Source organism: Triturus cristatus, chromosome 1_1 (genome assembly GCF_964204655.1).
Source record: "Triturus cristatus chromosome 1_1, aTriCri1.1, whole genome shotgun sequence".
NCBI classification, from domain to species: Eukaryota; Metazoa; Chordata; class Amphibia; order Caudata; family Salamandridae; genus Triturus; species Triturus cristatus.
In genome coordinates, this window is record NC_140579.1 from 548427594 (window position 1) to 548442496 (window position 14903).

Below are 14903 nucleotides of genomic sequence, written 5' to 3' on the forward strand. Positions count from 1 at the left end.
TTCTCCTCACACTCTCCAGGGAAAGTAAAAGTATGTGTCCTGATTCTTCTGAGGAAGAACGTTTCTTTCCCCAAAATTATCCTGCTGGCGGCCCTGTCCTAAATATATGTTGATAATTAGAAGTCAGAGCATAGAGACTGATTCACAAAGGCAAGTTCGTTCATAACCATAAATGTGCTACCACATCTACCTTTTTTGTGCCTCCAGGAATTCACGAAGGGACTCCTGGCAGACATTCAAAGGTTGCATGCGTGTGGTTTGCTGCACCGCGAGGGCAGAGAAACCTGTACTAGTAAATCCCACTCAAGAGGTGGGAAATGGGCGTTCCAATGCATGATTTGCCTTGGAAGTTTGGGAACGCCCACAAGCATGTACCTTAGTAGGCCTACCCATACTCCTCGTCAACCTCATTCCATCCTGGAATTAATGGAACATTTTATCAAGCCAGGGGCTGGAGTAACCTCCCTTCCAGGATGTTAAGGGGAACGGTTCACCCCTCGACTTGGTATAGTTCTAGCAAAAGGAGATTCTGCACAGGGAAAAATGTCTTCCACGTGGATACAAAGTGCATTAGCAAAGGAGGCTCAATTCCTCCTGTGTGATACTTTCCTCCAAGTGGAAACCAAAAAACTCATTTCCTTCCCAAAGTATACCTGTAAACCTAGCCCTGGTGCATACAAACTTGAATCACTCACAAGTTGCTCTGCATAATTCAGGGAATGTTTGTGAATAAAAAAAATACCAAAGATATGCACCGGTAGAGGCACAAGTTTCACCACATATTTTTTTTTATATGACTGGGATCCAAGGTTTTTTCCAGTCTTGCAGGTGGAATGTGTTAGAATTACATCAACTGAATAGAGAAAATACAAATGCATGAAGATTCTAACACACAATCACACATCCACCAGAATCTCTCTGTCACATACACCCTGGTTTACTAAAGTTCCTCTCCACCAAGACAAATGTAGTTGGTTCAGAGGAGCAACAATAACAGCCCTAATTCAGTACCCCAAATTAAACCATTCTAACCAATAAAATGTTTTAATATGTTTGTGGAAAATAGTATAATCAGAATGATTACGTGTTTCACAGTAACTTCAATTTGTACAGTTTGATTCATAGTAATAAATAAAATCATTTGTTATATTTGGAAGGCCACCTGGCCATAATAATTGTAAGTTTCCCCCCAAAATATGTACCGTATCGCATTGGGTAACCCCAAATAACACAGCAGAACATTGCTTGTTTCTAATCATTTAGAATAAAGCACAGTGTTCCACTTTCTCCAACTTGTTTTAAAATAAATGTTTTTATTTTCTATTGTTTTGTGAACAATCAGTTGAGTCACTTCTGGAGATAAGTTCACCAATTGCTAATTTTTCAGATTGATAACTTTACGGTAAGACCAAGAAGAAAGCGTCATAATATGCGTCCAAATATTTCCTGTTTCAAATGGCTTCCAAGTTCATTTGCCATGGCTGCTGAGAAAGACATTATCCAATGAAACCAAAGAAAGCAGGAGGTAATCCCCAATGAGCAGTGCTCATGTATTGAAGATGAATACTAAATTAAGTACTCAGTTGTGTTTTGGTCTTTGTCTCTATAACATTAATGTTATTTGCATTCATTTTGTCTCCATTTTAACTCTGTATTTTTCGGGTGCATATTTGTTAAGCTGGGAGATGTTTACTTCTGTCCTTGAGGCTGCATGTTGTTTTTAATTCTGCTGCTTTCCCTATGCTGTTGCTACGGTATTTCTCAACTGGTTCTAATCTGCTCTCACTGTCCTAAATACCTGGCCGGAGGTGCGAAATCTTCCCACTTCAGTACCGGCCTTTTCCTCTCTGAATACAAACATGGGCCAATGACAGAACAGAGTGAGGCGCTTCTTGGTGGACATGGCATGGTTGTTGTGATGCATTCATCTTCATCTGTCCTGGCCAGGTTCCACAGTGTGCACTGCCCAGTACCACAGCAGACATGCTTGCTTAGCAGACCGTATTATCTTCCATGGTCCATGAGCAGATCTCCGACAGTGGTCAGGTAGCTATGAGGACGCTCACCAAGGATCACCCGCCAAATGGAGAATGTGTGTTCCCTCGAACTCTGGCTGCATTTTGGGACTTGTTTTATTCTTGCAGTTTTTCAGTATATGGTATGGTACAGATCTACGAACTTCTTTCAGGTGCTATGTCTTCTATTCCCTCTGTTAAGATGAACTAGTGATGAGAAATGCTTACAGTGGAGCTATTGACCATCTTCGAGCATCAGTCCTAGACGATGATGGTGATCTGACGTTTGATTTCGCTATTTCCAATACATTACTGTGCTACAGCTCCATGTGTTGCAGCGTATGCAGGGGAAGACTTGTGGTGCCGCGGCCAGGGCGACTGACTCCGGAATCTGGGGATCACGGTTAGATCCCTGGGGCCGGCAGCAGATTAGCCCAGCACCATGTGACTCTGGGCATTAGCTTGCTTAATCTTCCCGATGGCCCCCAGCGCCTAGAGACCCTTACGGGTGATTGTTCGCACTTTACAAATGTGGATTATTATTATGGCATCAAAAGGGTTAAAAAGTGTGCAAGAGAGATAATAAGCAGCAGATGAAGGGAAGAGGGCCTATGTGCTCAATTATTGTCCTCACTATATAAGGCAAGAATACATGTAGAGGTATAAACAGGGCAGGGTACTCTGGCCACAGCAAATATGTGGACAGGTTTGGTCCATAGTCCAAAATTGCTGAACTTTCAGAGTGGGCTGAGTTAGTGGGGACCATATGTACTTTTAATGTTTCTCCATTTGGACATAATATCCCGAAAGACTGTGTAGACCTCATCAAGTCAATGTGAATATTAAACAAACCATTGCATGACCATTATGTACATAGGATAACTTTTATTTTATTTTACGTTTTTAAATAGTTAAAAGTCACTGGACTCCAGCACTAGATAGATTGTATTAGTATCCAGCATCAATTTTACAGTATAATCAATAGTGAGATGTAATGGCCAGTCTGGTAGGCCAAGGGTGGAGTGGTTAGTTTTAGTCATCTAACCAGCAGGCCAAATGAATAGGATGACTAAAGGGTCAGATGCAGGGGAAATGCTGCCGGTCTGGCAACAAATGGTAGGGGTTTAGGGGTTTCCTGAATTTCAAAAAGTCATTTTCCTAGTTGATTTGTACAGAATGAATAACATGGGCAAGCAGTCAGATGGCCTGTTGTGCAGAGCTTTATGGACACGCAGAGAATCTTGACATTTGCCTTGTCCTTTATTATGAATAGGGGGCTATTAGAGAAGGTGCGATGGGGTCATAACAGTTTAACCCAAACAGTAGCCACGTATCTTGTTGATGTACCCTTTGGAGTTTGGTGACTGACTTAGTGTGCAGGCCAGTGTAAAAGCTGCTGCAGTTGTCAAGGCAGGGAATTATAGTGGTGATGATAATGGCATTTTTTGAGGCAGTGGGAGAAGTGGGAGGACACCAAATAGCAACTGAGCTGATGAAAAGCATGTTTGGTGACAACATTTGTCTGTGGTATGAAAGAGCTCAGTGTCAAACAGGGTGCCTATGTTACAATCTTTGAACACAGGTTGTGAATGAGGCCCAAGTGACTCAGGTCATGTGAAGGAAATTAATGATCGATGGAAGATAGCCATCCAAAGAGGAGGTTTTCTGTTTTGTCCCCATTCAACCAAAGCCAGTGATCCTGCATGCAGTGGCGACTGTGGTAGAGGTAATGAAGAGCTGAGAACTGGTTGCCAGAGTGGCCTTCAAGCTTGAGGAGGAGTTGCATGTCATTAGTGTAGAAATTATAGCCCATATCATAGGAGCCAAGAATGCTGGAGAGTGGATACATGCATATGTTGAATGAAGAGCTGGGGGTCGCCATCTATTTGAAGATGCAGAATAACTCTTTGGTCGAATTGTAAGAATCAGTGTAATGAGATTGGAAGCATGTCTTTTTGGCTCTGGCACAGACTAACCTGTACTCCTTGGAGTGAACGAACTCTACAAGCTGTCAAATCTGAAGGGAGTTTTATTTTATACTATTGTCATTTTATAGCCCCAGCTCTGTGTTTCATCTGTAGAAGGCTGTCAGCAAACCACTTATTTTCTTGAAGCCTTCTGCCATATGGGAACTTGAGGGGTTATGTCCCAGAATATGGTTACCTTCTTCAAGAGGAGTCTGAAGAGATTGTTGTGGACTCGAGAAGGATGATTAAAACACCACTTATTAATGTGGAAAGGGATATGGGGGCCTTTGGGCAGGTCAAAGTATTCCCAAGCCCATTAGCAATGTAGAAGTTAATCTGTGAACCGTACATGCCAAATACAAAATAATGTGATTTTGTGTACCTATTGTTGCAGCTGGACGTCAGACAGTCCTGAACAGTTTATCAGTGCCCCCTCCGGGATTGAAGACGAGTAAATCAAGACAGTGGCCTTCTATGTAGAGTGAAATGTTGACCCATTGTGAATAGATCAAGATGTCTGTTTCTGTAATAATATGTTGACTATGTGAATGTCCTGCATCATCTATTGACTATGGGTAGAATATATATTGGGCAAGATCACATAGGTCAGAATGAAAAGATTCAGCATTTTTCCGCCCAGATGGTAAATCACTGCTATAGTTATTGATGAGGCTGGACAAGTGATCACTGTACAGAGCAGGTGTTCATGGTAGTCAAAGAATTGACAGTATATCTATTTTACAGAGACTGAGTTATGGTGGATCATGGATATGCCCGCAATGGAGTTTGAGATAGCAATCTGCAATTAGAGTTTCAGGATGGGCAAGAAATGTGTAGGATTTTAACTTCTTTTTACGGAGTTCTATAATCATGGACTAGAGGCAGTTTTAAGTATCTTTTAATGTCAACTTGGACCCTAGGGAAAGTAGGAAGAGTACTAAAAGTAAAGTCTTTGCAATATCTAATATTAACAAATTTAAAAAGTATATGCCACCGACCAGGCATGTAAAAAACGTCCAAAGCATTTCCATGACAGGATAGATTTTCAAGAGCAGAACTATTCATTTCCCTAAAGCACCCACTAATTAAAACTAAAATTGTCCAGCCTCTTAAAATAGAAGCAGCTGCAGCAATCTATAGACATGTCAAGATTGGTTACTTCTCGAGATAAACCTTACATTTTTTAAAGCTTTTTGAAAAAGGAACATCCTGAGGCAATTACTAGAATAAACAAAGAATTTGGGCAAAATGATCATCTTGACAGTATTTATTCTCACTTTCAGCCATAGTGAGAGGTGGCCTAATCTTCTCATGCGCACAGGGGATTGCACATATAGATGGTCATAATTACGTTTAAAACTGGGAAAGGTTCCATTGGCATTATCTCAGTGGGTTTTAGAGTTGCTATAAGATTTGAGGTGATTTGTGGTTAATTACATGGATGCATTGAAAGATAAGGCTATCTTCAGTTCATCCCCCGACTGATCTATTTTCAGAACCTGGTGTCAAGTGCTCTGTTTGTGGGGCTCTTTGGCCTTGATTTGTAGAACATTGTGTTAAAGAGTGCTCACTGTGTATCAATTGTTTAAAATTGCTAACTGGCTCCTTAGCTTTGTACAGCATCATAAATTATAGGGCTCATTGTTCAGTTTTGCGTGAGTCACATTGGGTAGATATGCTGAAAACCACTTGCAGAGCTGAATAGGAGATTTAGTAATTTTTTTCACCATCATTCCACAATTCGGTCGGAGTATCTTTCAAGAACCCACTTTCCAAACAGGGTATGAATCACAGGAACTGATTGCCGCAGAGTTTGACCTTTTATCAGATTGCCCAAATATGGGTTTTGCTTTTAATCGATCCGTTTTTTTCTCATCTACATTCTGTTACTCTGTGTCTTCTGCTGGGGTGGGAAAACGGGGTGCAGGCATTGGGTTATTTCTTTAAAAATTAATCTCTGGATGAGCTATGCGTCTGATACATCCATAATAATATTTTCTTTTTTTGTCCCCAGGTGTGCAGACAATAAAATTCAAAAATTCATGCATGCTGATCCTCTTATTTTGAAGATCCTCCCATGTTTTCTAACTTTGAATCTTCTTTATGGCATGGAAGATTTCACTTTGAGGCTGCCAGTGCTTTCGCTTTAAGATCTGTCCAGGCAGACAACTGTTGCTAGTGTCTGCATGAGGTTTTTAGTCCTTTTTCAATCGATGTTGGAGTGATCTTCCAATTGTTGATTCCTGCCTTCAACACCAGAAGGCAACTGTTTTCCAGATTAAATCCACTAGGTCTGTGATTTCTGATTTAACTTGTGTCATCTCTTCTATCATGTATTTGGCTTTTTAATCACTTGGTGCCAAAATATTTTAACTAGTGGGTATTCTTTTATAGCTATCAAGTACTTGTCGTTCTAGTTTGACATTTCTTGGATCAATATCTTTGAAGGCCCTGCAGCCAACTTTGGCATTGTGCTAGGTTTAATTTCATCACTATTGGTTCCTAATGTTCGGGTTGTGGATTTAAATTTTCAACATCTAGGTTTAATTCCTGACATCGTGGAGAACAAACATAATTCAGTGAGTGTCAATTATCCTGGCTTTAAGGGTATGCCTAGGCATTTTGTAGTGCACTGTCCAAAGGGTGAACACACATTCACGGATTCTCAATTCTGATATTTTTTTTAAACCTTAAGAGTAGTGACTCTGCGACCTGTTGAGACCAATAGAATATGATACAGATAGGACGTGAACAGTTTAACAACCTGGTCTACTCAGCAAGAGGGGGTAGAGATTTCAAGAGTTTTTAGGCAGGCAATTAATACTCGGATCAGCAGATTTATTTTAGTCCTGTCATTGACGTGATGCTCAGTCTCATTGAGCTCACCTTGTCCTTTGGTGCAGGTCAGAACATGTATGTGTAGTTGGACGTGCATGTGGATGTAGTGTGGCTTATGTGGAAAGTGTTTGGTGTCAAATGTGAGATTCTGAGAAGTGCACTATATCATGTACATCACCACTGTACTTTTACGTTGATGTGCATTTGCTTAGAAAAGTCAAAGACATGAGTAGAGCATTTATATGTACCTTCATCTGGAGCAATATTCAGACCTCCAAATGGTCCTAAAGAATATAACGCAGTCCCCAATACTAAAGTTTGTATGTGGTGTTGACTGATTAGTGGGTCTGGTTCACAGATGGTTATTTTCAGGCCTAGGTAGTAAAGATCAAAAACTAGTATACTGGCTACCTGCAGAGGCTCTCGGTAAACTTGAGGAGTCTTATTGAAAGAGGTTGAAAACTGGAGGAAATGTCGACAAAGGTTACATCCCGAGAGAAAGCCTAACTCATGGGTGCTGCAGACTTGATGCAATAGGGCTCAGAACACCTTGGGCAGGAATGGTTAAACAAATATTGTAAGGGTGTTTGAGGTCTTACCATTAGGACTGGACATGAAATTCCCCTCTGCTTCCGGTGTTTTTTCCACTCCGCGCTCCGCGTAGCACGTGGACTTCCGAAAAACATGGAGCAGAGTTGTTTCCTCGCTCGCGCTCACCAATGTTAAGTTAAGGTAGCGTGTGAGGAAAATCTTATTTCAGACCACTTCCCGGCGAGATTTCTCAACGCGGGCGGTGCTGGATGGGCGTACCGCTTACGTTGAGAAGCCTTCTGTTGGCGTTGCGTAAGCTGCTGCTCAAGTAGAACATCTACTCCAGCAGCAAAAAGAAGCAGCATTCTCTTGTGTTGCGCTTGGTGCCATTCGCGCTGATTTTCCAGCGCTGGACAAACACAGCGCAATGGCATGACCTAACGCACTCTGCCGCTTACGGAACTCTGCATAGTGCATTGGAGGTTTTTGGTCACTTCACGGAGCTTTGCATAGCAGAACTCCAACAACTCCACCCAGGCCAACTCACCATTGATTCCAACTGTGTGTGTGTGTGACGGTGAGCTGTAAGATCAAACAAACTATACTGACAATCCATGGGGCTCTGTGGCAAAATGAGCAGTTCAAAGGTAAGTGGTGAACTCCTACAGGCTGTTGACAGTAGTGTGTCCCACAGAAGGCCTGTAAAGTGAAGAACGGATGTCCAGGGCTAGAGGTGCAATTAAACCTATGGAAATTGTCAGAAATATTTGTAAGGTTATTTGTCGTTGCTCCGATCTATAATTCGGAAATTGTTTCAGCGTTTTTTCAATTCTACAGTGAAAGATTAATTTGCCAACTAGAGTGCTTCCCATGCACTAAAAACGGCAACTTGTTTTTTTTTTTTCCAGCGGTTTGGCAACCTTAAAGCTGCAGCTCTAACTGGTCTTGTGGGAACAAAGACCTAATTCCACCAATGCAGGAGTTGGTTGGGCAAAGTCAACCCCCGCTGAGAGAGCCGCTGGTCAGTCGTCACAGGTACATTCTAGTTCGCAGATCTGTGGCAAGGCCTGAAGGTATGGGTGTTACGGGTTGCTGTGCTGTTTAAAATAAATCTATTTTAAATTTATTGGACCTGAACCCCATCATTGTAACAATGGCGACGAGGATGGGATTCAGGTCCAATAAATTTAAAATAGATTTATTTTAAACAGCACAGCAACCCAAGGTGGCTGATCAGCATAATCCAGACAGAGATAACTGCCCAGAGCATCACAGTCCCTTAAGGTTCCATATGGAACAAGAACTGTTTCTCATAAGATGCTACTATGCCATAACATAACCATGTTGAACAACAACCATTGAAAATGCAAATGTAACAATGGGTTTTAAGAGAGCCAAAGAAAAGCAGTGCATCCTTCTGAGGAGGGGCTCGCCACAGGTGGAAGTGAGCATCCAGTCGAAAGATTGATATGGAATTGTAGGAAGAGGAAGAGTGATCTTCGGGTCCGGTGGATTTACTTGGATCCTCGAAGCCCAGACTGTTCTGGACTGCATGTTTCATTAACACTTTTCCTTCCATGCTATTGACATATTTCAGCAACCTATAGGAGCCTGTGTTTCTAATATTTTGTGAATGTTGCTTGAGGTAATTGAGGAATGTGTACATTTTATCAAAAAACTGGAGGAAATTATTATCCTGCTGCTATTCTTCAGGAGAGGAACTCCTTCTTATATAGGCTCATGTGCACTATTTCTCACTTTTCAGCTGTGGTTACTTTACTCCCTGGCACAGTCTGGGGAGTGCTGGCATTCCTAGAGTGTGCCACTCAATACTTTTCTGTACTTTTTCAGTACTTTTAAATTATGCTTATGTAGTTTTCTGTTGTTTCCAGATATTCATCATAGTTTTGCCAGTATCACCAAGAAGAGTATTTGCAGGCTGCAGCAAGGCACTTTTTAGAATATCCCTGGTGCCTATTGTATAGTGTTTTGTTTGGATTTATTAATTGGTTACTGGGTTTTTTAGGGCCCTTATATAGTATTCTCTTTTCAGTTTAATTTGACTGCTTATTAAATTTGTTAAGATTTGAGAAGCATGATGCTGATTATGATGTTAGAAGCAGGATGCGTTACTTTGCCAACTAACTCAGCTGTAAACATTTTATCACTGGAAAAGGCTGCGTAACTCATGTGGGGGAGAGAGCAGGATGCTGAAGGACAGGATTTTTTAGTGACTGAGCAGCCAAGGGTCTCTGAAACAGATTCCTCCCGTGTTACTGCATATACGAAATGATGGCGACCAAGAGGCCACATCACCTTCCTGGGATACAGCTCCTTGACAGTAGAAAAGTGGATTAAATCTAATCCTCTCTAATTAAGTGGGTCAAAGATTTCATTGTTCACTATTGAGTCAAAAAACATATTTGCCATTGGCCGGTCATTCATCGGCACAGGATGTCTACCAAACTGCCATTAAGATCTAGATTTTCTCTGTGCAGGCCAGTAATATCTCCAATTAGCTCATTCCCTTCATTATGAGCTATCCTGTTCTCCTCGGGTTTCTGACGCGGTTTTCTTTTCAGCTCCCTCAGTGACAATGACCTCTCCTGTTTGTTCTTGACAAAGCAGCTGCTGAGGTGTCAGGAGAGCTGCTTGATGCAGGGCTTGAGAGGGTGAAGTGGCTACTTGCAGCACTCTATAATACTTCCTGATTATTGGCCATTATGTGACTGTGCAGCCAGCCCTCTGGCAGGGAGCAGAGTTGTCACTCTGACTCTGCAGTCTTTACCAAGGTTAGTTGGCTGTGTGTGGAGTTCATAATAAGACCTTCAACTCAACACCGTGAGACTGCGCACCGCCAAGCACATTGACCGTACTAGATGCATGATCCCATTCAAAGGGATGGTCTGGTCATCACTCTGAGGGATTTCTTCTGTGTATTGCAAAGGTGCCAGTGTTTCTCGGTTCACAACTCTAACAGCCGAATTCACGGTTTGGGATTGGCGGTGCTTCCTGCTCCTTCAAATCTGTGATTTCTCGTCTTTAAAGACGGATGCACAGTATTTACACTGACAGAGTGCAAACCTCTCATCTGGTGGCCCATCCACCAAACACCTTCCATGTCATAGCAGAAGTCATCATGCGCGCTGATGGCAGTGCAACCACCGTTCATTTTCTTTGCCCGTTCAACCATGCTTTGCACAGCAGACACAGGCAGGGAAAATGTAGCCAGGCCTTTATGTGGTAGGAGAAATGTCCTGATGTGTCAGGCCTTTTTGTTTTGGTCCAGAGTAAATCTCCTGCTTGAGAGCTTCTTTTGTCTAATAAAAAGTATGCAGAAGAGGCGCTATAAACATGGCGTTCTCCTCAGCAAACCTTCAATGTGGTCAGGGGAGACGCCTTAGCAGCAGTTACCGTTACAGCACATACATCAACACCAGGCTGGCAGGGATATTCTAAAAAGGGCAGGCTACCACTCCACTCCCTCCCCAACCTTCCAGCCGGCGGCGGCCTCCCAGGGAGGACAGTCAGACCATCCTCCAAGTTCTAAATGACCCTGTTACATGTGGCATTGTTTTTTTTTTTTAAGTTCAAGAAAAGGTTTATTGGAAAGATTATTATGATCATAAAAACAATACTTCATATATGCAGTTATTTGTTAATACATAAATACATGAAGGTGTAATAAAGAATAACGATATATAATATCCATTAAAATAGTAAAAGGATAATATAGAAGATGATATGAATACAAGCAAAGGTTCACAGAAATCGTAAATAACAGTACATGTCAAAAATACACAATTAAAATTAAAAAAATATATATATATAGATATATATAATAGAAAATGATAAATTAAACATAATTATAAATAAACAATAGGAGGTCACGGAGGCTTGGTCACTTCTTGTTGTGAGGGAGCAGGTAAAGGAGTTTTCTTCACGATATCGTCTAGAAATTGTGTGAGTGGGCCCCAAAGGTGAGAACGTTTAGTAGCAAGAGAGATAGGATGAACGAGTGCTGTATCAAGGCGATGATTGTGACATACAGCATACCACCAAGCTAAATAGGACAATTTAGAGGAATCTTTCCAGTTTTTTTATATTTGCTGAAAAGCTACAGATATTAACAAATCAATAAGTGGTAACTGAGATTGACTTGTTTTCCGGTCCGGTGTTAAACTACCTAGGAAAATGTTTGTAGGGGAGAGTGGAATTGTGGTGTGAAATATAGTGTTGGTTTGGTGCCAGACCTGTTTCCAAAATATAAAAACATGTGGACATGTGAAAAGCATATGATGGAGATCAGCGTGAACCTGGGAACATGTCCAGCAAGTGTTGAGATTTGTGTTGTGTATTTTATGTAGGTATGTGGGAGTAAGAAACAATCTTTTGTAAATAAAGAAGAGTGTTTGTGTTGTGCTGGCCGCTCTGGATGATTTCCTAAGTTTTGTCCAAATTCTGTTCCAAAAAGAGATAGGCCAATTTGTTCCCAGATCGGATTCCCACGAGAGTTCCACTTTGGTTTTGTCTCGGATCTCAGGAGGTACCATTAAACGGAAATAAATGGTGGACGCTTTGGGCTTTATGTGCAAAAGGTTATGCCATGGGAAAAGGTGGTGGGAGGGTGAGGAAGGTGAAGATTTGAGTTTAGCATAAGTATCAAGTATTGCTTTATGCAAGGTCAAAAATTTAGGTTTAAAGGAAGAAGGCAAATGATAAAGAGTTTGTAATTGCGTAAATTGAATGGGTGACATGTGGCATTGTTTTCTCTTCTCTTAGCAGCTCACCATCGGCTGGGCTATCTACATACACGCCAACATTATAGAAGAGAAAAGTAGGAGATTTCAAATAAATAATAGGGGGAATGTATTTCCCCCCATCGCCTTGAGGTCTGATTCGGGGTACTGTCATGTATGGGACTTGAAGTGTGATGCAAATATATGTTTTATTCTTACCTATCAGGAGCACGGAGAAAGCGCTATGGCAGGTAGAGAGAGCGTGATAAAAATGTTGGCCACTGGCCTGTAGGAGCAAGTTACTGGCAGTGCATACTCCCAGTCACACAAGACAAGTCCCTGTGGGCTGAAACCTGCAGATGAATCGGGTTTTTAACATCCAGGAATCAGGAGGCAGAAGACTAGCCTTGATATTGATAGTCTCACACCTGAATCGGTAGGGTTGGCATGTATGTATCTAATGGTCCGTTAACAGCTAACACAAAATCTCTTTTTAATATAGTTGTTCTCTCTCCTTAGATAGACTATGCTACAACTCCTTCAAGCTGATTAGTTTGCATAGTTGCATATGATAAATAAGTCACTCATCCGGTTTTAACATAGCGGGAATGACTCCCCTTTATTTTTCTGTGCAGAATGTGTACTTTGGGTTTGTAAAGATTCAATACAACAAAACTTTGATTTTTATCTGCCAAAGTGATACTCATGCGAATATAAATATATAGCACTATGAATTTGTCTCACTGTGGACTCTAGAGGCCATAAAATAGCTCAGCAAGTTAAGCGGCTGCTGATGATTTGTCATTCTTTTGAGTACAACAGGTTGAGCGGGGGGCAAGAGATGGAAAAGAGGGGGTCCAGTAGGTATTAATGAGCTGGATCAGAGCCAGCCCCAGTGAAATATGATAAATATGTCGTATTGCATTTCTCTATTGTTTGGGTGGTTTATATACACAGTTGCAACCTGCAGGGGTTGAGGAAGTCCTAATATTTTCAGTTCCAGTTGTGCCCAACACAAGTGGCTCACTTAAATGCCATCTCCACTCATTTTGTTTAAGTCTCATCCTGGTTAGATGCTTAGTGGAGCTTTAACACCTTTATGCCAATGTCAACAAGTGGAAAAAAGACACTCTGCAAGTGCTTAAGAGATGATCTATGATTAGGGCGCATGTTTTAGACTTTAAGGATGGTATGTAAGAGGGATGCATACACTGTAAGAATGCCAGATATATCTGTGTATATCAGTAACTAATTAAACACCAGTTATAGCACTTATGTATAATTGCTTATTACTACCTAAAGGAACCTTTATTCGCAATGTTAGAATAAGGAAACTTTGAAGAAAAAACAGTATGGTTGTAAACGTATGTCCTACAGTTTGCATACAGCTCCCAGATGCCAGTTCATAACTCACTTAGCCATAACACAAGGACTGTAACTTGTAATATGCACATAACACGAGGATCTCTGCAACACAGACAATTATAGATGGGTAACAGTAAATAACTGGGATGGTTTTCACTAAAGGGTTCGGAGTAACATCCAATAGACAACGAAAGTGATGCTTGAGCTGCCAATGATGTCACTCAAAACCCTGGGGTGAAAAGCTTTCCTGTTATTTACATTTACAAATGTATATTTGTATGTTATTTATGCCCCAAAATCATCTGCTTCTGCTTTCAGGTGCTACACAGTGGCAGATCAGTAATAAGGGAGATATTTTTTACATAGCTTCTCCTCTCAGTCCCAAATGTAAAATACCTTTCCTAATGCCACCGGCAATAACCAGCCTGTATGCTTTCCCACCTCTCCTCCCCACCACAGGCTGTGCTTTCTGATCTTCAGCACTGCACTTATAGACTCTGAGAGAGTCCTATCTAAGCAGCCTTGAATTCCTGTATGACAGTTTAGGAAGCCGGCTCTATATGTACTATACCAAAGAGAGGTATAGTGTGCACAGAGTCCAGTGAGTCCCCAATGGTATGGCAGAAGTTAAAGTAGATAATACATTACTCTCAAATTAGTCGTAGCCAGGCAGAGCAGGTAGGTTTATTAGAGGGTAGTGTGAGTGCATTTGGTGCACATACTCATACAAAGCAGGAACACACACTCAGTGACTGACTCAAGGCCACTGTTTATAGAAAAATATTACTTCAGTTATTTTTATTTCTAGGAACCAAGGTGAACTCAGCTATAGATAGGTATAACTTCCAAAAAGGCAGTAGGATTACTTTATGGTCTTGCAGGTACTTTGGTATTGTCGATTCAAAACCGTAACATTTGGTACAGGTACAAGATAGACAGTTGCAGGTAACAGATAAAGTGCAATGCAATCCTAAGAAAGGAAAGCAATGTTATGCATCAGCGGCAGTAGCGGCCAATGCAGATCTAAGTGCGGTGAGGCAGGGTGGGGCGGGGCAGGGGTGGGGGGTGAAAGCGACAAATTACGTGATAGGGAATGTAAAATAAAGAAATGAATAAAACATATATCTTGCGCTCTCCACATCACTCACTCGACGATGCGGCGAGCACAAGTTAAGTGGTTTTATTATTTATTTATTTTACATTCCCAATGCCGTTGTGTGTCACTTTCACCCTCCCCACCCCTCCTTGCCCTACCGTGCTTACTTGCATGGGCCGCTACTGATCAGCGTATAAGTGCACAACTTAAATTTCGAGTCTTCGAGGGTTAGTCTGACCCTGGGCAAAGGTCAGTTTGAGCTGGGCACTGCCCCTCCAGCGGCACTGGGGCAGCTGGGTGCAGAGTTCAGTATTAATACTGGCAATGATGTTTGCTCTCGCGGTCAGCGGAG

The 14903-nt window shown here is 41.6% G+C and overlaps 1 protein-coding gene and 1 long non-coding RNA gene across 4 annotated transcripts in view; one reads left to right on the plus strand and one right to left on the minus strand.

Annotated features, from left to right (window-relative positions):
- LOC146870586 (copine-8-like) overlaps positions 1-14903 on the minus strand; it is a 1950277-nt gene that overhangs the window by 1219733 nt on the left and 715641 nt on the right. The window lies entirely within an intron of this gene.
- Positions 1-14903, plus strand: part of LOC146870589 (uncharacterized) — a 449760-nt gene that overhangs the window by 166261 nt on the left and 268596 nt on the right. The window contains exons 6-7 of one of the 3 annotated variants that reach the window (XR_014978467.1): positions 1388-1525; positions 8260-8386. This is a non-coding gene — a long non-coding RNA (uncharacterized LOC146870589). Of the gene's footprint in view, positions 1-1387; positions 1526-5996; positions 6118-8259; positions 8387-14903 lie in introns of those variants that run through there. The other 2 variants (XR_014978480.1, XR_014978470.1) reach the window with 2 other exon arrangements.